The sequence below is a fragment of the Hippichthys cyanospilos genome, chromosome 4 (genome assembly GCF_059441005.1).
Source record: "Hippichthys cyanospilos isolate Australia breed blue-spotted pipefish chromosome 4, RoL_Hcya_1.0, whole genome shotgun sequence".
In the NCBI taxonomy this organism is placed as follows: domain Eukaryota; kingdom Metazoa; phylum Chordata; class Actinopteri; order Syngnathiformes; family Syngnathidae; genus Hippichthys; species Hippichthys cyanospilos.
In genome coordinates, this window is record NC_142372.1 from 7,061,315 (window position 1) to 7,083,712 (window position 22,398).

At 37.5% G+C, this 22,398-nt stretch overlaps 1 protein-coding gene across 8 annotated transcripts in view; it reads right to left on the reverse strand.

Annotated features, from left to right (window-relative positions):
* LOC148424444 (uncharacterized) overlaps positions 1-19,505 on the reverse strand; it is a 196,112-nt gene extending 176,607 nt beyond the window's left edge. For 4 of the 8 annotated variants that reach the window (XM_088413979.1, XM_088413971.1, XM_088413973.1 and 1 more), the window contains exon 1: positions 19,336-19,505. The gene's annotated coding sequence lies outside the window, so the exon portion shown is untranslated. Of the gene's footprint in view, positions 1-7,434; positions 7,533-18,833; positions 18,905-19,335 lie in introns of those variants that run through there. The other 4 variants (XM_088413974.1, XM_088413965.1, XM_088413976.1 and 1 more) reach the window with 2 other exon arrangements.
* Between the last annotated feature and the right edge of the window lie 2,893 nt (positions 19,506-22,398).

A 22,398-nucleotide genomic window follows, 5' to 3' on the forward strand; every position in this document is an offset into this window, starting at 1 on the left:
GAATGTGCATCTGAGGGATGCACATTGATTTGAAAGTATGCATCCCACGGCAAAAACTATGCATGTGTACAGTGTATGTGTGCAAATGTGTGTCTCAAACCTAGTGAGAATAGAATTTATAGAAAATAGAAGGAACAGAGTGAAATTGTTATTTGTGTATGACACCAAAGCTGTTAAAATTGTGTCTCAGAAGCCAAAACTCAGACATGGCAACACTATTGTTCCAAAAACACTGCTTGAAGTGTTTTATTTTTATTCCTATAACACAGTAGACAAAGGCTGTTATTGAGGCACTTGCAGGAGGCCACATAAAGAGCGACTACTGCTGCACAAAACCTGCATTTTTTTTTTTTGATACAAAGCAACACACACATTATAAAAGTAATGTATTTGTGTGTGATTGCATGCTTGCTAGTAGTATAAGAGCAGTGTATTCTCTGCATCTGGTGTGGTATTAGAAGGTAATTTCAGGTTACCGCCATGTCCACAGTAAGTGCTTCAAGGTGACAGTGTGACTTTTTGAAGTTCTGCTTCCATTACTGCGCTGGCTTTTTGTTTAAAAAAAAAAAAAAAGTCATATGCAACACAACTAGTATGCTGCATGAGGTTTTCATTTGTGGTTTTGGTGAAAAACCTGCCTTGTACTTTTAACACCAGCAACAATTATTCACTATAAATTTAAGTTTTTGAGCAGTATTTGTCATTTTAAAAATCAAAACAATTCAAAAATTAGATAAGTTGTGAAATTGATGCTTTGCTGAATGCTAGTGGTCTACAAGACGTTGGCAATAGTGACTAACTACTTAACTCATTCAGTGCTAGCAATTTCTGGGATTGAATATGTCTCGGAAAAAAAATGCTTGAAACCACTTTTTTTTTTTTTTTCATTTGTCAGGCCACAATAAATGATGTGCAGGGACAAAACTAGCTTGCAAGCCTTGAGTTTGGCACCGCTACTTCAAGTAGACCCACTGCATTTTTTCAAAGCTGTGTTTAATTTCACGCTTGTTGAGTAGGCACCCTCAACAACTTGTTTGTTTTTACAGAAAAAAAAAGTCATATCACAAATGAAAACATGTTTCAACTTCTTAAAGCGCTATAATGCTCTTTTTTTTCCTTAAGTGTTCATGGAGCGCGAAAGGATTTGTCTCATCCTTCATTCAGAGCGGAGGGTGAGAAGGAGGAGGAGGAGCATTAAGTGGGTCACCGCTGTCCTTGTTAACATTTAGGTAAATAGACACATTCCCACGCCGAACTCATCAGGAAAACAATTAACAGCCGGCGAGGATGACGAGCAATTTCCCCCGCTACCTTCGTCCTGATACCGTGCGGCATACAGATGAGCGGATTAATGACGCCTTTCAGTTCCATTTGCAAAAACCACCTATCAAATAACCCCCAAACTGCCATCTCCTGACAACATCACACACTCAATTAACGCCAGAGTCATCTCGGTGCATTATCTGTCAGTCTTCTTTCTTTTTTTTTTTAATGGCATGCCAACAGTGACACTTCAAAACACAAATAGTACTGCAGTCATGGCTGAACATTATTGTTTCATGTGGAACCAGCAGCTTATATTCTTGTGGGCACCATCAAATGTGATTTCTAAACATCAAATGGAATGGGAAGGTGCACATCATATTCTCCTTGGCATGGAAAAAAAAAATCAAAATGGGTTTGGGAAGCGGTGGAAGAAAAAAAAAAGGAAATCGCAGCATGTCAAATCAATTCCTGCATTATGATGAGGTCATGAATTTCAGTGTATGCGTGGACCGTAAAAATGGAGGAATGATGACTGCAGGCTGCTGAAAAAGTAGCCCTGGCTCGAATGGCCACACTTCTACTTCACTGGACGATCACATTCATCTGCACTGCAGCACAATCCAATCATATCCAGCATAGGAGCTGCTTGTAAAATTCTACCTTTACAAAAGATGATAATGCTCACTTTTGATTGATGCTGTCAGACAGATTCATTGTTTCTAATAACCTGGACACCTTTTTAGGCATTTTAAACAGACACTTACTGTTTATTAACCCTTAGCAATGCTTGAATGTCAAATGATGGTTTCATGTTAGCCAAACAATAGTTAGCAGCAGCAAATCGCTACTGTATAGTGCTGTGCCTCACTAAAAATGAGATAAAGTTTTACATGCCTATGAATGGACGAGCCATGCAAACTTAACTGGAAATTGGGATAGGAGAATGGACTAATTTTTCAGTTCCAAGAGGAAAGCAGAGGGGAACTATTGTTTCCATTTGTTTCCCATCGAACAGTCGATTATGGTGACAGGCCTAAAAATATATATTAAAAAAAATAATAATTAACTGTACAGTCGAGGCGCACTATTCAAGAGCGCCCGCTCAGCATTAGCAAAAAAATTGTGCATAATTGACACCCACTGAAAGAAATTTGGTCAAATAGTAATAATAAACTAAATAATCTTTAAAAACATTCAATACATGGAAAATGGGCAAAAAAAGGTCCTAGAAAAGAATTTTGATAAGATTAAACTGCATTCTGTGAATCCCTGGTTTATTAAAAACGACAGCAGAGAATGTCACTGAAATGAAGATTCTGTTGGCAGTAATGTTCTATTTTAGGAGCCAATTGATGCAGACAAATTATGACATTACAGCTCATCACTTGATGATCCAATCCAGTCAATCAGATCAGTGTAAGTCTACTTTCAAATCTGGGTTTTGCGTTTCAAATGAGAATTTCCAGTCTGGGGTTATTCATGCTTGCAAGTCAAAGCACAGTTAGTGTTTGAAAGCTATCCTTTCAAAACCAGGGCTAGGATTCGATGTTATCAATATTACCTCGGGTAAGTGTAAAACTTGCTGAAGACAGTTTATGATTAATTACTGTATCAACATTGATTGCACAAGTGACAAAAGTTGATGCTTTGGCAGAGGTCTGTGTCCTCTCATCGTCTTAAACGATCTTTTCCCTGCAGTACTGTATGTGTGAACACTCCCACAGTGATAAATAATGCAAGCTTTACAACGGCCATTCAATGGCACATTTAGAGGCAAGGAAGCTTATCCCGCCCATAGAATTCCTGATTGTCTAAGAAAATAAAAGAGCTCTGACATGTATTGCGCAATATATTTAATTTTATACGTTTCTCAAGCAAACCTGTAATTTAGCTACCTGCCAAAGATTTTAAAGAGTTCCAGAATAAATCCTGAATGAGCAGATGTTTGTATTTTTATTGCAGCTGTTAAGGCTGAGCCTGGGCAGCCCATAACAAGCATACTTGGAAGTAAATCAGTGGGGCTTTTTCTTGTCAAGGAAAAAAAAAAATGTCATAACAAACTGGTGTCATGGAATGTAGGATTTAATGTTAAGGTATTGTATAAAGGAGCAGAAATTCAGAGGATCCAATAAAATAAGAATTCCCAAAGGGTGGCTCACAAATAATTAAAAATGTGTAGAGTTGCGATAAATTTGCGATTATAATGCGTCTGACTTTTTTGAGTGTGTCTGAAATAGAATGTTTACCAACTTTGGCGGGATGTTGAAGGGTTTGTGTGACAATATAAGCTTTTTTTTTTTTTAACTGCTCTTGAGTTTATGAATGGAAGTGGATGCAAGACTTACAAAAGATTTTAATAAATCCTTTTTGATTTTTATGAGTATGTGTACAGGGGAAAGGGCTTACAAAATACTGTATGTTAAGACGTTGATGATTTAAGCGTTTGCTATAAAAATAGGCTACGGCAACTCCAGTGACATTGTAGTGAATGTTCAAAGGCGTATGATTTTTCTCGATGACAAACAAGCAACAAGATCGGGAAACTGAAACCTGAAGCTCATCGTCTGAGCCTCCTGGGAAGACACTCCTGTCTGGGGCTCAAGTTCACAAGCGACAATTAAGAACAACAAAAAAAGAAAGAATCATCGCAAGCCACCTGCTGCCTGTGGAACAAAACAAGTCGAGAAGATCCCGAGTTAGCGTGGGTCCACACAAAGCAGCCGTGCACCGTCAATAATGGATGAAGAGTCATAACCGTGCTTATTGACTTGTTGCTACTTGTTCTTTTCAGGGCTAGCCAGCTGTGTTGTAGGAGAAAGTCAAGCCGCTTAATTGAGTCGTTTAACTGTTGCTTGACTTAACTGAGAGCCAGCTTCGGTCGTTTTAGGAAATGAGCATACTGTATATGATCAACTACAAACTGTGATTCGGGAATGAGGTCACCAAGTCAAAATGGCAGTGCGGATTTTATTCTAACAGCATTATTAAGGTTATCTATCTATCTATCCATCCATCCATCCATCCATCCATTCTTCCATCTCCTTGCTCAGAGTGTAAGTCCTCATGCACCCTTACAGACAGTCTTGCTAGTAAGCGAGCCAATCAATAAGCTACACAGCAAACTCTTTAGTAACTTGATCATTTAGTTATTGACACACTGATCTAGTTCGTCAGTAAGTCCACCGGTTTAGCCAATTTTCAAAATGTGTCCATTTTGGCCAAATGTACTTATGTTTTCGCCATTATTTATAACTATTTGTTAATTATGCAGCCTCAGTTTTTAACTTAGTGAGTCGGATAATTTCTTTTTCATCAGTCAAACGGTCAATCAATGACTCAGTTTGTAACACAGTTTGTCGCACCATAAATTAGCTGATTACTTTTTTAGTTTGGTTATGAATCATGTCAGACTGGCGGGAATACGATAAAAAAAGACAACATCTATTATCGGAGTCAAACTACATGTATTATTGTAATATTGTATGTAATCTAATGCTGACTGAAATTTGGACTAAATCCGCTACATATCGAATTTAATCAGGGTATCAGCAAAAACAAAAATACATAAGTGCAACAACCGTGAATGTGATCACTGTGCTCAAATATTAGCATACAGTGACACATGTATGTGAATAAGAAGAGGAAGTTGCACCTGCCCCTTTGTTGGCTTTGTTTTGCTTTCTGTGACTACAGTGACGCATTTCAGTCAATAAAAAGCACACAAAAGACTGAAGAATTTACTGCGCTCCCCCCCCCAACTGGCCGTGACAGTTACACTCATGCATAACGTTTAATGTGTTTGGATTAAGTTTAAACAGCATGATATCATCTGCTTGCTTGGCTTTCTTTTCAAAAGTGCACCTTGAACACGTTCACACATGTACACACACAAAGGAGAAGAATATGGGTTGTAGAAAGCTGATTTAAAGTAGTAAAACAGGAACTCAATTCAAAAGAGTGAACTGGTTTATAGTATATAGTGTTTTACTGACACTACCACATAGGAGTACTGACACCTTTCACTGATTGTGATGTACTCAGAAGGAAAGTGATACACGTGTAACTGTCTTAGCTGCTCAGTACACTATGGCTACATTAACAAAAAATATGTACACAATTTAGCACTTTTATGTCAACAGTGCTTAACAGAAAATGTCATTACTGTTTTAAAGCACACCTAAACATTCAAAGAGAGAAGACATAGGCCTCCAGCCAAGCACATTTAGTCTACAAAGCTATCAACTGATTTAAAGCAGGGAAGAAGAAATCAATAGAAGTGAATTGGATACAGTAGCGAGGATAAAGCGGGCATGTTATTAAGATGCAAACAGTGTCTCAATACCTCCCCTCGCAGAAAAAGAAAAAAAAAACAACAACTCTTTGCAATCTCTTCAAGCTGCTTCAGTGGTGTGTATATATCAGTCCTGTGAGATTGGGGCTGCAGGAATAAAGAAGGCATCTGTACTCTTTCAGGTCAGTCATGCCCTGTTTGGGAAGGTTGGAATTTGAGATCCGAGGATAAACATCGGCTCTCGGGAGAGGATGCTTACTCACGATGGAACACTGCAAAGGGAGAAATGAGGCTCTCCGCAAGCAAAAAAAAAAAAAAAAAAAAAGACAACCACAAATAAAGACGAAGCAAGGGAAGGGGAGTTAATTCTTTACCTGATGCTTTGGGCAACTCAGACTTTGGAGTAAGAGTGAAACGAACAAATTCTTTAGAGTTGCAATATAAACCAGACTGGCCAGACGATCCAAAACGTACCTGACTGAGTGGTTTGAAAATGAAAATAACAACATAGTCCGTAATATCCTTCAATTCCGAAGACAAAAGGGGGTGTCTATTTTTGAGCCCAGCGCAGGTCTAACGCAAGTCGCAGTCAAACTAAACGGCATGCCAGCACAGCAATGCACATTTTTAAAGGGCCGTTTTGCAATTTGCCCGTATGGAATTCGCCAAACGGTGCCTGAATGACTTTCAAACCATGAGAAACCAAATTCTCTGGTCCGATGAGACTTTGATCGAACACATTGAACGCCAGCCATCATTTTAGGGGAAAACAGAAACCGCTCATCACCAGGCCGAAACCATTTATAGATTGAAGCATGGTGGTGGCAGCATCATGCTACGGAGGTGTTTCTCAGAAGCAGGAACTGATAGTCATTATAGAATGAAAAATTAATTCAGCAATATGCAGCCATATCCCAGGTAAAACCTGCTCCAAAGTGTTCTAGATATCAGACTAGGGACAAGCTTCATTTTTCAGCAGGACAAACAACCTGAAGTACACAGCCAAGATCTAAAAAAATTGGCTTCAGAACCCAGAACCACCCTCTGAATGTCCTGGAGTGGACCAGCCAGAGCCCACAATTGAATCCAATTGAACATCCCTGGAGAGAGCTGAAAATGGTCGTGTATAGATGTCTCCCAATCCAACCTAAAGGCGTTTGAGAATTACGGCAAAGAAGAATGGGAAGAACTGCCGAAAGTCAGCAAAGCTAAGCTTGAGGCATCATATTCCAAAAGACTTGAGGATGAAATTGTTGCCAAAGGTGTCTCAACAAAGTATTAGGCAAAGGTTGCGAGTATCATATTATTATATGTAAATGTGATTTTTTTTTGTTTATGTTACAAATTCAAAAAAATGTCAAGAAAAATCACATTTTCATAATGAGGTATTATTTGTAGAATTTTGAGGAAAGAGATCAATTTAATACACTTAGGACGAAGGCTGTAACATGACAAAACATGGATAAAGTGCTGTGAATATTTTCACGGTGCACTGACCATTCATTCCTCGTTTCATATAAAAAAGAAAGAAAAGAGAAAGATAAAAGAAAAAAATATTGGGGGACAATGTTGAAAACACGTTAGATTATCCTAATATGGGGGGAGGAGGGGGAACAATAGTATTATTTTTCCTAATTGTTCGCCCCAGCTATTAACCATTAAAGAATCATAACATCAAGATGTTTTTCCTTGTCAATGCCTCTGTGCATTTAAGTCAGTTGCGGCATAACACTCTTTTGAAACTAAATAGAAAATAACTCCTCAAAAGAACATTTAGCCTCGCCTGTCAAGCAACTGCTCTGTAATTGCTAATGAAAAGTCAAATGTTCTTCACGTGAGAATAAAAAAAGACAGAATTTAGAATCTATTGTACACACCGAGTTAAGATGACAGTGGTGTTGCTGGCAGTCGTAGCATCGTTGAATGATGCCCCCATAATGGCACTTGAAAGAGAAACTTGCATCATTAATCATCCTCTTCTTCCTTCATAGCCATGACAAGTAAGACAAGCAAATCCATGTTCGTGTATGTTAGCGCACACACAATAAATAGGACAGCTGAGAAGATTAGTCCCTGAAGAACACAATGGATCTTCTTTAAAGGGAGGCTTTTTTTTTTTTTGTCATCCTTCAACTGGCTCAAATGAACCAATTATTTTTTTTTCATGAAACAATATGCCAATTACAAGAATACATCAGCTATCCTCATTCTAAGCCATTCATGCTAAAAGCATGGACACTATTTTATGATGGCAGCAGCCTTCAAAGTAAATTGGAGCTTAAACTAAAGCTGAGCTCAGCTGATGGCTAGAAATAGTATGATAATATGCAGTAATTAAAGATCCTATACTCCAACATAAAATGTATTTGGCCCACACTGGCATTAATAGAAATAATGATGGAAACTATGAGGAGTACCGGTAATTTTAGAAGTAATTTAGGACAATTTTGTAGTTGATTTAAGGAACGTTTCACATGGTAAGAACCCAAAAAGCACCATATCTTAAAAAATAGTAAATAAAAGGTTGCTTGTCTATATAGTGTTGTCATTACTTTAAGTATTATCAAATATTGGTCTTGAAATTCTGTTACATGATAGCAACAAGTTTGCTGCATCACCTACAACTGCTCAGTTAATCCTCTTTACATAATCAAAGTATACTGATACTTTATTCATCCTTACAGAAATAAACAGTTAATGTGATTAAAAAAAAATTCCAAAATAAATAGGAGACTAAAGAAGTGAACTAAAGTGCTGGGGTGCTAAAGTGCTAACGGTAAAGTTGCTAATAGTGACATGTCATATGGTATCATAAAATCAACGTGATCGTTTCAAATACTGCATTCAGGTTTAAATTGGTTATGCTTATGCTGGGCGACCCTAATTGGTCCTCGAGTCACATAGTGCTTTCAGAATGTCAAAAGGGGCAAACAACAACATCCAAAGTTGCTAATTAAAATGCAAAGGGACACAATTTTGCATTCTGCTCCTAATTAACCCCACTGAAGTATGCATTATTAGATACAAACGCAAATCCTACCAACCATCTGTCAAAGCTGGCACACATCAAATCTCTATTAATATAAAGGAAACTTTATTAAATTTCACTAACTAGCACACACCGTACTTTTCCTTTGCTCAACCACGAAGCTCAAATCTATTCATTTCTATTTTGGGGTACACACAAGATTCTCATTTTGTGGGAACAAGCTGTGACTGTGTGGGCTGACTCAATGAGCTCTGTGTGTGTGTTTTAAAAGGTGCATCAGCAAAGTGGGAAAGATAGGTGCAATGTGTTCATGGTCACAGATTCAAGATATTATTTACTGTGTGCTGCATCAATTAGTCATTATTAGGGTCTAAGCAGGGCAGTGTAAGCACCCTCTTGAGGTCTTTTTTTTTTTTTTTTTTTTTTTTTTACATAATGGTTCTGACGAATGATTCATTATTTTGGTGGCCTTCAGCAAGTTTACTTTTTTTTGTTGTTCTAATTGGTTCACTTTCTCCCAGGTCCATCGCCTAACAGGGGCCAATGATGGAAACTTTCACACAGTTGACCTTCACTGGCTGGGGCAACTAGCTAGCTAGAACTACCTAACAGAAATTTCACTGAAATCCACCATTTTCCAGCTGCTTTGGTCAAATATGCATTGAATTGCATATTGCATTCACCATAATTGGGACACAGTAGCCATTTATCTTCATTAGGGTCGCTGGCTAGCTGGTGCCTATCCAAGCAGTCTTCGGGCAGTAAACGGGGGACACCCCGGACTGATTGCCAACCAATTGCAGAATTGGGACACCCTACACCCTCAAATGCTTGACAGGAATGCAAAATTGAGGTTCTACAAGAGTGGGAATTTGAGTTGTGGAATTGGATGCGTGTGATGTCATTTTCAATTAGCATCATGTGGCAAAATGGCCACCCTCTGAGCGAGATGAAAACAGGTGGACTTTGCTGCTTAATCCATATTCCATGAATGCAGAATGCCATGTTTAGACTAGTGGGCAGTACATGGGACAAATTTGTGTACAAACACTCCTCTACATATGAACGAGTTACGGGGCCGAATTTGTTTGTAAGTTGTTAGTAAAAACAAAGAATCAATTGAAAAAAAGAAAGTCAGTCAAGAAAAAAAATGGTGTTTAGAACAACAAGAGCTGCTCTGGAAGGACGATTCTCACCATACCATGCTTCGAGGAGAACCTCCAAAATAAAAGCTCACCTAAACCATTTGTGCCATTCATTTTATTTTGAAACAAAAATTTCCTGCCTAACTATAATGGAGAAGGGCAGTGCATTCTTCCTGTGTACTGTACTGTATTTCATAGCACTTTAGGCCTATCCCTATTAGTTATTGCCCGGTAAACGTGTCTATCTTGCCCGGGTCATTTTACTTAGGTTGAATATTTGTATGAAGAGGCGTGTCTGTATAGAATTTTTTCGGGCTAGACTTACCCTTTTAACCAGTGGTTGGACGCTACTAGGATTAGCATTTCTGTCATTTAAATTGCACAGCTGACAATAGCCACCAGTGCAAAACTAGCATATGGTAAATTAGAAATAATTTCTGCCAAGCTCCATAAAACATTTGAAAACAGTTACGGTTGCGAACATATTCTTTTTTTTTTTTTTTGCATAGTTTGATTTAAAATGATGTAATCTCCTTTATCTTTATTAATCAAACAGCAGCTAAATAACTTTCAACTTCCAGCCAAACGATAAGACAGAATGTTCTCTCTTGCTGATCAAGTGAGTGATGTTACATAAAAGCAATATTTCTTCTCCCAGTGCTAGCAGAGGGAGATGCGAAGCAGATTGCAGTCATCCGAGCTCTTATCCAAACACGGTTAACAACAACAAGCACACGCTAATGAACATGATGCTTCAGCCTGGGGGCGGCACAAAAAAGAAAAACGACTTACTCAAAGGCCAGGCAACAATAAAGACTTACAAGATGAAAATGATCAAACTTTGAAGGCAGCACTTGAGATTCTGCTATATTGTTTAATTAATTCGGGGAGCTGAACAGAAGTAATTTTAGCGTGTGGTGATCAGTAATGAGAGAAAGAAAAAATAATGGGGGAAAAATACATGAATGAATGCACGAATGAATGTAATTCAAATTGAGGAAATTCTTGCTAAAACATGATTTGATACAGGATACTTAATTTGCAGGGGAAGCAAGAGCAGTTTTTTCTTTTTAGATTTTGCTTGTGTTTCTACGTAATCGTGATTGATTGGTCATCAATCCAGTTGCTATTTGCGCAGTCACGGGCATGCTTACTTGTCAGTCATTATAGCAGCACTACTGATTGCTCTCAACTTGATTTACTGCGGAAGCAAGAGCAATTTTCATATCGCAGGCTATTCAAACTTTTGTGGACATAATCTAATAGACATCATATGTTTTTCGTCATGCCGTCGACATTGCCATCACTGCTTTACATCGCTGGCTGTAATTGGCTGACACAACAATAAAATACAAGCCATATAAAAGTCACATACAGCGAGTGAGCTAGTTGTCATAGAAAAAGGTTGTAAAATGTCATGAGCTGCAGCGTGTTCTAGCAATAACAAGAAGGTAGCATGGCAAAGAGATGCATGAATAATGTATTGGTATACACACACACACACACACACACAGCCACAGGCACACATTAATGGCAAAAACACACAAAAACAAATCACATCAAATAAATGCTTGATTATAATGTATGAAATGTTTCTGATCAGTCAGCTGAAAAACTAATTTCATTTTCTCATTAGAGCTCTTGCCCGGGGCTCCTTCTCATGTCAATGTTTATTACTTGCAAAAAGAGAAAATTAAAATCATCTGGCGCGCTCGCAATCGGAGTTGAGCGAGACTATTTGCAATGGAGAAAGAGGAGGAATGGGGGGAAAAGTGGGCAACAATTGAAGGTATCCATCTTTTTTTTTTTTTTTTAACAGGCAGTGGGTTTATAGCTACTGTGACCTTTCCTTCTCTGGAGATTTGCTACTCTGCACTCATCCATCATCTTTATAATTCACTGTGGAGTCTCTCGGTGGATTGTTTGCGCCAGGTGACCGATACCATTAATGTTTACCATTTTGTCCTATATATTTGCTTCCCGAGGGTCAAAAAACAAACATATCATTATGTATTTTTCTGAATTGAGAATCATACATTGAAGGAAGACAATGTAAAGTGCCCTGCACCAGACTACAATACATTTACATGCAAGCTTTTGATTACCGAACTGCAAGATTGGTTTCATGTAGTTTTATGGCCTGGTAAGAAGCTGGGGAGGTACTACGGATGAAAATCTTTGTCTCGTGTAATGATGCAGATTTTCGGGTCAACAATTCTGTTCAGAATCAATTGTCAAATCAAAATGATTTGATTGACAATTATTTCTGCTTCCATCTATAAATGTGCAAAGAATCATTATGATCCACTCCATTCAAAAGTGATAAATGAAAACAATAAAGTACCTTTCTTTTTTACATGTATTAAGTTTTTAATTATAAAAAAGTGCCTTTTTCCATAAAAAAGAGCATGTTGTGGCTACTAGAATGCAAGACAGAAAAGCTTGTTATTTGAGTCTTTATTGTAAACATGGCCTTGTGGACCATTTATTGTATCTATCCATCCGTCCATTGCCTGGATGAAAATCATATAACGTGATCAAGGCTGGGGTAATGACTCGCCTGTCTTCTGGGTTTGGTCCCGTTTGTAAGCTGAGTTGTGATTGGCCGTTACCTGAGACTTGAGCACATATGATGTGACTTTCAGTTGGGCAGTTGCAAAATGTGTTCGGAAAGGTATCAATAGTATGTGAATAATAATTTAGTTATCAAATCAAAATATTCTTTTTTTTTTACTGCTTAAAAAGGATAAATAAATCTAGTATCGTTTTTTTTTTAATCACAGATGGCAGGTAAAATAAAAATGAGTTAAAAGAAAAGTAATTTTTCAGAGGACATAATATAAATAAATATTTTACCAAGTGGGAATTTCAAATAAACAAGCGCCAGTGAGTGAAGCATAAGCTAGCAAAGCCTAAAAAAACAAGCACAAGGGGTTACCACCCATCTGTCAACTTTGACTGACAGAAATCCACTTAAGTCTAATCTCGCTCGAAGAAATGTAAAAAGAAACGGCACCTATGTGAGGTTTAACTGCCTATTTTAAGCCTTGATGTAACAAAGTTTTTTTTTCAAAGCCATATCACACTAAACATGTGTCCTGACCTTTCCACTGAGACCCTTTTTCATTTTCAACCATCACCATCATCATTCAACCATTTTTCATTTCCTCTTTCATGTTCATCTTCCAACATATTTTCCTTTGAGAGCACTTCTGCTTTTGTCTCCATAGGAAAGGTCAAACGAGTGTCCGTCATCATCCCGCCAATTTAGCTAAATGCCGCCTTTGACTTTGCCACAATCGTGTCCATCAATCCAACGATTTGACGCATACTTCCATTGTCATGAGCTAATGGTATACAATAAGTACACAAGATGAATGGATAACAAGTGTCATTTCTTGAAAAAAAATCTATTCATCCCAAATCCACGTTCCATTAACCCAAAGCGAAGAAGAAGAAGAAATGAATTTCCATTCGTCTACAATGTACGGCAGCCAGCTCATTTGCACAGCGGAATCCCAAATTTGGGACATTGTGAAGAAGTGACCCCTTGCTCAAGTGAAAAGCAACCCGTCGCTAAGACGGCGGGTTGGGGGTGTTGCTATTGGTGGCTTGTCACAACTATGGTGATGGATGATGCGTGCTTCTGACTGGGAACAGCACATTAGCACATAAGAACGTGGTTGATGAATAGACAAGGGTCAGCCGCCCACCCCAATGGACGAATTATTTTATCTCCACCTGATGAAATGTTGCACACTTACAATACACCCAACAAACAAAGTACCAATCCAAGATATAATTACGTAGCTTAGAATGCTCAGGGTCCTGAGTTTGTGCTAGTTGAGGCAATCCCGCCAATTTATTTTTGATGGTATTTGTTCTCATTAGGGTCATTGGTTCTGTTAATGGAGTTTAGTGCTGTTGACTTTGGGCCAGTCAGTGTGCACCCCGGACTAGATGCCTTTACACTTGTCTATGTTGTTTGATTCCACAAAATGAGAAGGTCGGAAATTAGCAGTGCACTTTTCTGTGAAGGTACAATTTAGATTTGTTGCTTTTGGCAAAAAACCATACCCGATTTATATTCTAACGTTTCGCATCTACCATCAAGTGGCTAACCGCAAAGTAATTCTTCGGGTCGACCAAATTGATGAAATTCCTCTAATCATCAAACGGGGTCTTTCCAAGTGACTTGAGATACATTCTTACTCAAACGTGAATCAGCCAATTAGATCCGTCTTTTGAACTTGAAAGTGCTGTCAAATGGCCACAAAGTAGTAACTAACAAAAGGATATGTGGACTTCCAGGACAGGAAGGCCACTAGGTGCATTGGACCCCCACACTCCCCTTTGGCTGGCCCCCTGTCCCCGAACAAAGAGAGGACTCCAACAATGCATCACTCTGAGAGCTGAATGGATATACGGGTCGAGCACTATAACCCAACCCCCCTCTTCAATTCCCTCATGCTTTTGACAGAAACATACTTGTTCTTCCCAGTAAAGAACTAATGGAGATGGGCCGGCCAGAAAACTGATAAAAAACATACACATGCACACGCACACACACACACTCACAAGAAATTGAAGAGGTTTGCCAGACAAATGCTCTCTAATGGAGCATGGCAGGAGTCTGTCTTGTGTCGTCAACTGTACACTGTCCAGGTCTCGCAGTGCAGCTGTTCACTCTGATGTTTGAAGCAAGTCAGTCATGCTCGCTTGGACCTGGGGGCCGGCCCGTCATTTGTTACGCAAACTATCTCATCAAGTATTGCACGTGTATTTGAATGCCTTGAAAACATGTCCGCGAACTAGTAAGAGTTTTGCGATTCCCTCACAAAAAAAAAAAATCTATTCTCGTGTGCGACGAGCACGTTACATTTGAAGGGACAGATCATGGATTTGCCTCGATTGAAGGCAGCTGTGACCACTCCTTCAGTGGCGCAGCCCTCCCTCTTACAGATCTGATGGCCTGCGCTCACCTACAAAATCGACATTGAGTCAAACCCGCCTCTGCGAAGCGCCATAATGGATTTACACCCGTTAGTATAGAACAGAACCCTTATTTGTTTGCCTCACTCCATCATGAATAAATCATGCTAGCAATGTAGCAGCCGTGACTAACTGGTTTGTTTGCATGTTTTGTATATGTAAATAGGGGCGTGGCTTTGGTAAAAGACTGGAAAGAAACAGCAGTAGGAAACGTGAGACGACATTCAAACTGTAAACACCCCCTTTTCGCAGTATATTTAGGGTTAAAAGGCCTTATATACCTTTAGAATTTATTGCCAATTTTTATCATGTTTTCTAGGTTCAAACACAAGACGCCATATGCGAGCTAACAGATTTATAAACGGTGAGGGAATGCAGTTAAATGGACTCTATTCAAGTCGCAGCTTTATCATCCCAAAGGGAGTTAATGAGTGAGATCATCGACAATTTAAGAAGTCAGTATTGTGCATGGCCACAAGTATACTTCAGTGTGCATTTTTCTTGATTTTTTTTTAATATACTGGTATATTGCATAATTTTTTTCCACAGATGAAGTGTACAAGCATGCAAGCTGTTTAGTCTTGGACCTTATGGTTATGGTTATGCTCAACTTAATGATGGCATTTGAGCAAAATATGGACACACTATGAATAGCTATTGTTTTGCACAAGTTATGAAAAAAATGACCTTAAAACATTTTTTTAAAATCTGTATACATTATTGTCTGAACATTTTGCCAACCATTTAAACACTATTTTTTTTTAAATAAATCAAACCTTCTTTAGATGATTTTTGTTGAGTTTATTACTTTGATTAAAACTGATTAAAATCAGAATTGTCCAGACTGACTGAAAAAAAATATATCGCCTTGCCCAAAAGTCTGAAACAGTATTTCTTAATTTTATTCCATTCCGTTACCTTCAAAATCTTGTATAATATAGAATAAATATCATTAGAAAATGTGATAATGAAAAAAAGAATTGTAAATGAAAAATGTGCCGAATAAACGATAAAATAAATAAAATTACTTGTAGTAGAATTAAATTGCATTTTGCCATACATCAGCTATGAAATATAAGTTGTTTATCTTGTACATAGTGTGTATTACATATATAGTGTATTATTATAATTTCATCAAAGTGGTAATAAAAAAATATATTACAGGATACTGAAATTAATTTTTCCAATTATAACTACATCCTTCAAAAATGATTTGCAATTCAATACTTTTTTTTTCAGATTTGATATATTCAAATGTGTGCACGTCTAACGACATAATAATGTATTCTAATCAGAGCACACAATGCCTCAAGCATGAATGCCACTGGGTTAAATTAAATTCAATAACTTTAATTAATGAGTTACTTTTGAGTTCAAACACATTCATTACATTTTGGGGGCTTTCATTTATTTAATCACATAAATACAATTATCATTTTTTTTTATAATCATCAGACTTGGGTTTCTTGTGTGTGGCACATTTTGGAACATTAAGCTGTTTTATGATATTTGGAAGTCAAAGAGGAGATTTTCATACTCGTCGTGCGTGCAATGCTTTTCGTTGTTTGTATGCTTTATGAAAACGACTGAATCATCACTTTGCGCATTTTTTTCAACCCCTTTAGCATCCCATCTTCAGGGTAACAGTAAATGTTTATAGAGCGTACACAGCAAATGAGTCATTATTGCTCATCTCTAACCTTTTCTTCCCCCCACTACCTTTTGTTTGGCAACAGCTGTTATCATGGATTTCTTTTTTTCTTCTTCTTCTTTCTTTTTTTTTCCCTCGGTCAGCTGCGATTGCTGGGGGGCAAAACAGGAGCAGATGGTGTTTTGCTATGCATGAATGGAGCGTTGGAGGAGTTTGCCTTGAATAGGGGCAACTTTTCAATGGTGTCTACGCGCCACCTGCCTCTTGTGGCACGACATGGAGGAAAAAAAGAAATGCTCGCCGGGCACCGTCTATACGTATCGATTATCACGGCGAGTGGTGGCATAATGGCAAGTATGCCAGGCTTTGACGTAATTGGATGTGACACAGTGGGCTTTTGTGTAATCTATCACCGCTGCCGCGCTTAATCAGTTGAGTTGCCATAGAAACATGTTGGCCAAGTTAATGGCTTTTATGATTACCAGTCCAACTGAGCTGCATTAAAAGGGAAAGGATGATAAAGTACAGGTGGAATGGAGGTTGTGTGCATTACTGCATGCTTTTGGATCGATACAATACCAAGTAGATACAGGGCCAATACATCAACCGATCCCGATGTTGGCTCTATCTTCACATTGAAGAATTGGAAAGGATTTTTATGACCTTTAACAAAACAACATCGATGGGTGCTATTTTTGAACCCAGCGCAAGTCGAGTGCAAAGCACAGTCTAACTGTGCATCTCGGCGGAGTTGTATTCAGATGAAGAATTTTTGAAAACACCAAATATCACATTTCTACTTAGTTATGAAGAAACAATGTTTTATACGTTTTTTGATTTGTCTACATTTTTTCTTACAAACATTTAAACTGCACAACAATGCTTTCCAATTCCCCTAAATTTTTGTCCATGAGAGAATTTTGCTGGCTGGAAAACGCATGTTTTTTTTTTTTCAAAAAGTCAGCATCAACGCAAGCAGAGTCATTTACATCTTTCAGGTCAGCCTAGCTAACTGCTAGCTAGCGGATAATTTCTGATAAAAGCTATAATGGAGCCCAAGTCACCTGTAAACACAGACAACAGGTGACATTTGTCAATTTCAATGTCAACATCATTAATACATTTGTGAGTGCCCTAAATCGGTGATTGAACGTGATTTCAGAATAACTTCGTGTCGTTTGTATCAGGGGTCAAGACCAACAGATACAGCAGAAAGATTAGTCAAGCTGTTAAGCGGTGAGATGCTGCTAGAAACATTTTCAAAATAAAAGCTTACCAGGGCATTTGTGTTGAAATGGATTGATAGATGGATGGGTATTATTTGGTAAATTAACATCTGCTCCTAGGATTGGCTTGACATTTTTTTTTTTACATATACACCGTCTAATATCCTAAAAACAGTAAGCAGGTATCCAGGGCAAGAAAAAAAATGCCTTCCTTTTTTTTTCAGATAAAGTACTTGAATTACTCAAGGTTTCATTTTACCCATTGTGGGAGTGAACACAGCCAATTTGCTCCCAGGCCAATGGGCTTACATTCAATTACAAATCATTGCTCAAATTGCACAGGTCACATGACACAGAAAAGAGGTGAGCTGCGATTGGTTGTTGCCTGAGCCCTGAACAACTGTGATGTAATCTTCAGCCAACAGCAAGTGGCAAAATGGCTAGCCTCTGACATAGATAAAAAAATGTGGAATTTGCTGTTTAAGTCTTATTCCAAAAACACACTATTAGTCAGAACTATCGTTCAGACTATTGAGAGTACACATTATTAGAAAAAAAAAAAAACAAAACTTGACTTCTCCTTTCAAGGTGGCTCCATCAGAAAATGATCTGACTTTTTGCTTTATTGCTTTTTTTAATTTGGATATTTAAAAAGTTAAAACCAAGGACAGCTGATACGCACGAAGATGAAGATTCTTGGATTGTTAGAAGCACCTTGGTTTTTGCGGTTTCCCCACAGAGCTATATTAAAGGGGAAGTGAAACATGAGCAGCGCAGCTGTATTTCTTGGCCTTTATTGAGTGCGTTAATGGTGAACTACTCTGAGGAGAGAGGGGCTATTTGCTCTCATTAACAGCAGGATGAAGCATATTAGAGCACTATCAATCACCACACTGCTATGTTCCCACGTGGCAGCTTTGCTCTGCATTTAGCAGACAGCTGAACAACATCAGAGCAGGTCCAATGACTCACATAATTGTTATTATCATCGACAACATCATCAAGACTTGTACATTGCCGCGTGTTAGGTTGGAGGCTACTTTCTGTTTCATGAAACATAGTAAACTAGTGGGCGGTGGTATTGTGATTTGCTTGTAGCATACATATTCAATATATGCTTGTCCCGAGGATGTCCAAACATGCATTTGAACAAATAAAGGTCTTTTACCAATGACTATTTCATATACACTCTCTGTAATAGTATCCTGGTCCAACAGGTGAGACTGAAAATTTGATGAAAATCAGTTTTAGAATTTGCATAACTGTAGCTTACCTCCGACCATATTTTCTTACTGTTAAGAGATCTCCTCAAAAAGATGCCTCAATCTTCCCTTGACTTAAATTCTAAAGAGATAATACGAATAAAACACGTCAAAATAGTTTAAAAATGTATATTAGGAATAGACCTGGGCAATAAATCAAAGAAATTCGATTAATTCGTCATTTTAAAAGTCAAAGATTTGAAAATGTACAATTAAATCAATTTCAAATGGTATCTACTAAACTAGAGTATTACATATTGTGAAAACGTTTTAATTGGGCTTATACCTAATTTCTCAGTTCAGTTTGGAAAGTATTTTGTTAAAATCCTCAAAAATGTTAAACACACAACAAAACTGTACAAAACGTTTCAAAGTTAAGATCTAGTTTTTCATTGAAATGTTGGTTTAACAATTTCTTTGTCTACTCTCATCTAGTCTAGTCAAATACATCCAGTATTTGACAGTCATCTAGTCAAATACTTTTAAAAAATAATAAAAACGTTTTTGCCTTACCTTACTTGTAGATGGGAGTTCAAACTATTGTCTCTGTCTCAATAAGATGTGTCAGTGATTGATCATTCCAGTTTCAAATGAATATTTTGAGTCTGACAACGTTACGAGATGGATTAAAACTATTTTAGCCAAAAAGCTAAAATGTTTAGGACCATTTGTGCCTGTGCTGCAGTGTATTTAAAAGGGGAATTTTTGAATAGAAGAAGAAGAATGGTGTCATGTCAACCCTTATGCTCTTGGGCGCCTCTTTTGGTGTACCCTTGTACTTCAACAGGAACTACCAAAGAGTTAATCATGTAGGAGAGTATAATATTTTATTAACAAAAGACAATATTTACAAAGCAGAAATCTTGCAACTAATGTTATGACACCACAGTATCCTAAAATTGAGACGAAATAAAAATGGATTTATTTATTTATTTATTTATTTATTTATTTATTTATTTATTTATTTATTTATTTTATTTTTTTATTTTTTTATTTATTTATCTGTGTTCATTTACCTCACCAAGCAGGTGAGGCGTTAAGAAAAATACTAAAATACACTAAATAAATGACAACAAATGTCTTGTTCACCAGATGCCACCACTATAGAAAATTTGGTGGCATTCTGTTTTGAATATTCATTACCTTGTCTCAGTTATTCTCTTTCATTATACCGTGTTCCCTCGTGACATCGCAGTTCAGTTATTGCGGCTTCATGCCATCGCGGATTTTCATTTATGACCATAACATTTTTCCATTGCCTGTTTGATTTGCATTTTTCTTGCTGTTTCTCTATCTTTTAATTTTATGTTGTTTGATTTTTTTAAACTAAAGAAACAAACTCAAAAAAATTGAACAAAATAATTCAAACTTGCTTGACCTAGCCTAAGTCAGACAAGACACTAAATATTGATTTTATAACAGAAACCAACCCAAAATATGGGAACAAAAGCAAATTATAATAATGAATCTGTAATCTTGGATATCTGGGAACATGACTCCACAATAAATGAGGGAACTTTATATTTTATTAAAAAAAAAAAAAAAAACACAAAAAAACGAAAATTATTACAAAGCACAAACTACAGAAATAATTTAGTGACACTACATTATACTAAAATTGAGACCAATTTGGTTGGTTAGTTAGTTAGTTAGTTAGTTAGTTAGTTAGTTAGTTAGTTAGTTAGTTATATTAGCAGGTGAGCCTCTCTCACCCCAGTTTGTGTTCAAACATTTGAGAAAACTAAAGGTCTCGCCCCACTAAATACATGACAACAAATGTCTGGTCCACCAGATGCCACCACTTGAGAAAATTTGCTGGCAATCTGTATTTTATACTTTGCATACTCTGTCCTATGATAGTATTTTCCTCATAATAGATGCCATCTCTCAATTATTAGATTTTATCATATTGTGTATATAATTTAGTGTCAAAAATTGATTAATTTAGGGCAGCATATATATGATTTGTGTGACTATAGTCCTCCGCTCATCCCTCTAATAAATGCCTGGTAATTACTGTAGTTGAGTAAATAACCCTCCGGCTTGTTTTTGACAGAATAGGGTCTGTCATTGTGAGTAATAATACAATCAGAAGATGACCTAATTACCCCCCCCCCCCCCCCCCCGTCATACAGAGGAGTGAATGCAGAGTCAGATGTGCAGGCAAAGGGATTTTCCATTTTAATGATTTATTTGACTCTTTTGTCGCTTTCCTGTCGGGCGCACACAAACAATGCGATTGGCACAAAAGCCTTGCTGACACTGACCATCTGACCACCGGGCCCACACCCACCCGTTGCCCGGCTTGCTCGCAGAGAGACTTCATCACAGTATTGTTAATTCAGCATTTTGTTTTGTTTTTGTTGGGGGGGTTGGGGGCGCACAAGATTGTTACGCCGTAAATCCAAAATACTGAGTGATGAGCGCCACAGAAGAGCCAGGGAAATATTGTCTTTGTCTTATCTGCCAATATTTTGCCATCAACCAGTGGATCTCAATCTGTTATCAGTGATGTACCCCCCATGAAATATAATTTCAGCCAAGTACCTTGAAACCGGCATTTTTGGGTTTAAAAAAACAAAACAAAAAAAACACCGTATTGGTCCAAAAAATAATCAACACAAAGTGTCTTTTTTTTAATCATAAAACAGATCTGTTATTGGAAAAAGGAAAACATATTTATTTAAAATATTTGTCCATAAAGAGTAATCAACATGAAGTGTCAGACGTCTTCTCAAAAAGAAATAATTATAAATAAATATTTGTCCACAGAAAAAGTATTAAGTATTTGGTGGCATTTTTGGTGGCATAACTACAATTTTTGAACTCCATTGTAATAGTATTTATTACAATGATTTTAGTGTGATTTTTGCAACATTCCGTTGAGCGGCGGTCAAACTATGTCAGCAAACAGAAGATTCTTTGTTGACTTGTGTTTCACCTCAAGACAGTAGATGGCGGTAGAGACCAGTTATTGGCTATGTTTTAAAGCGTCACAGACCACAAATACAGACCATATCATTTTTCTTTTTTTTTTTGTGGGTGTTAATAAATTTAACCCTACACATGTATGGAGAGAACTGATGCCACTGCATAATTTGAGTGGTTGAAGGATAAAAAATGTAAATAACTTTAATTACTATACCTTTAAAAGCATTCACAAAATTAGGGGAAACATGCAATGTGTTTGCAAAGGTTAAAAAAGGTGAAAAGAGGAAACTTTGATGCCATATTCAGTTGACAACAAGTGATAAAATGGATGGCTTTTGCTCCTTAATTCATAATTTGCAACCACAATAGTAATCAGAAGTGGGGAATCGTTTATTATTTTTTTCTGGCAGTCAACTCAGAACTCACTTTTGTGCATGAAGGGGGGTCAATGATAGTGATTTATTCATTTTTTTAGTATCGATGCACAGAAGTCAAAATGTGTGGAGTCAGGCATTGAGAAGCCACCGCATTTATTCTTGCACTAAATGATATGTTTTGAAATGGAGCCGTAACCTTTTGATTCAGGCGGCTGTGAGATATTTGTCCACACACTGACCGGCTCGGCTCTGAGGGCTTCCAGGAGCA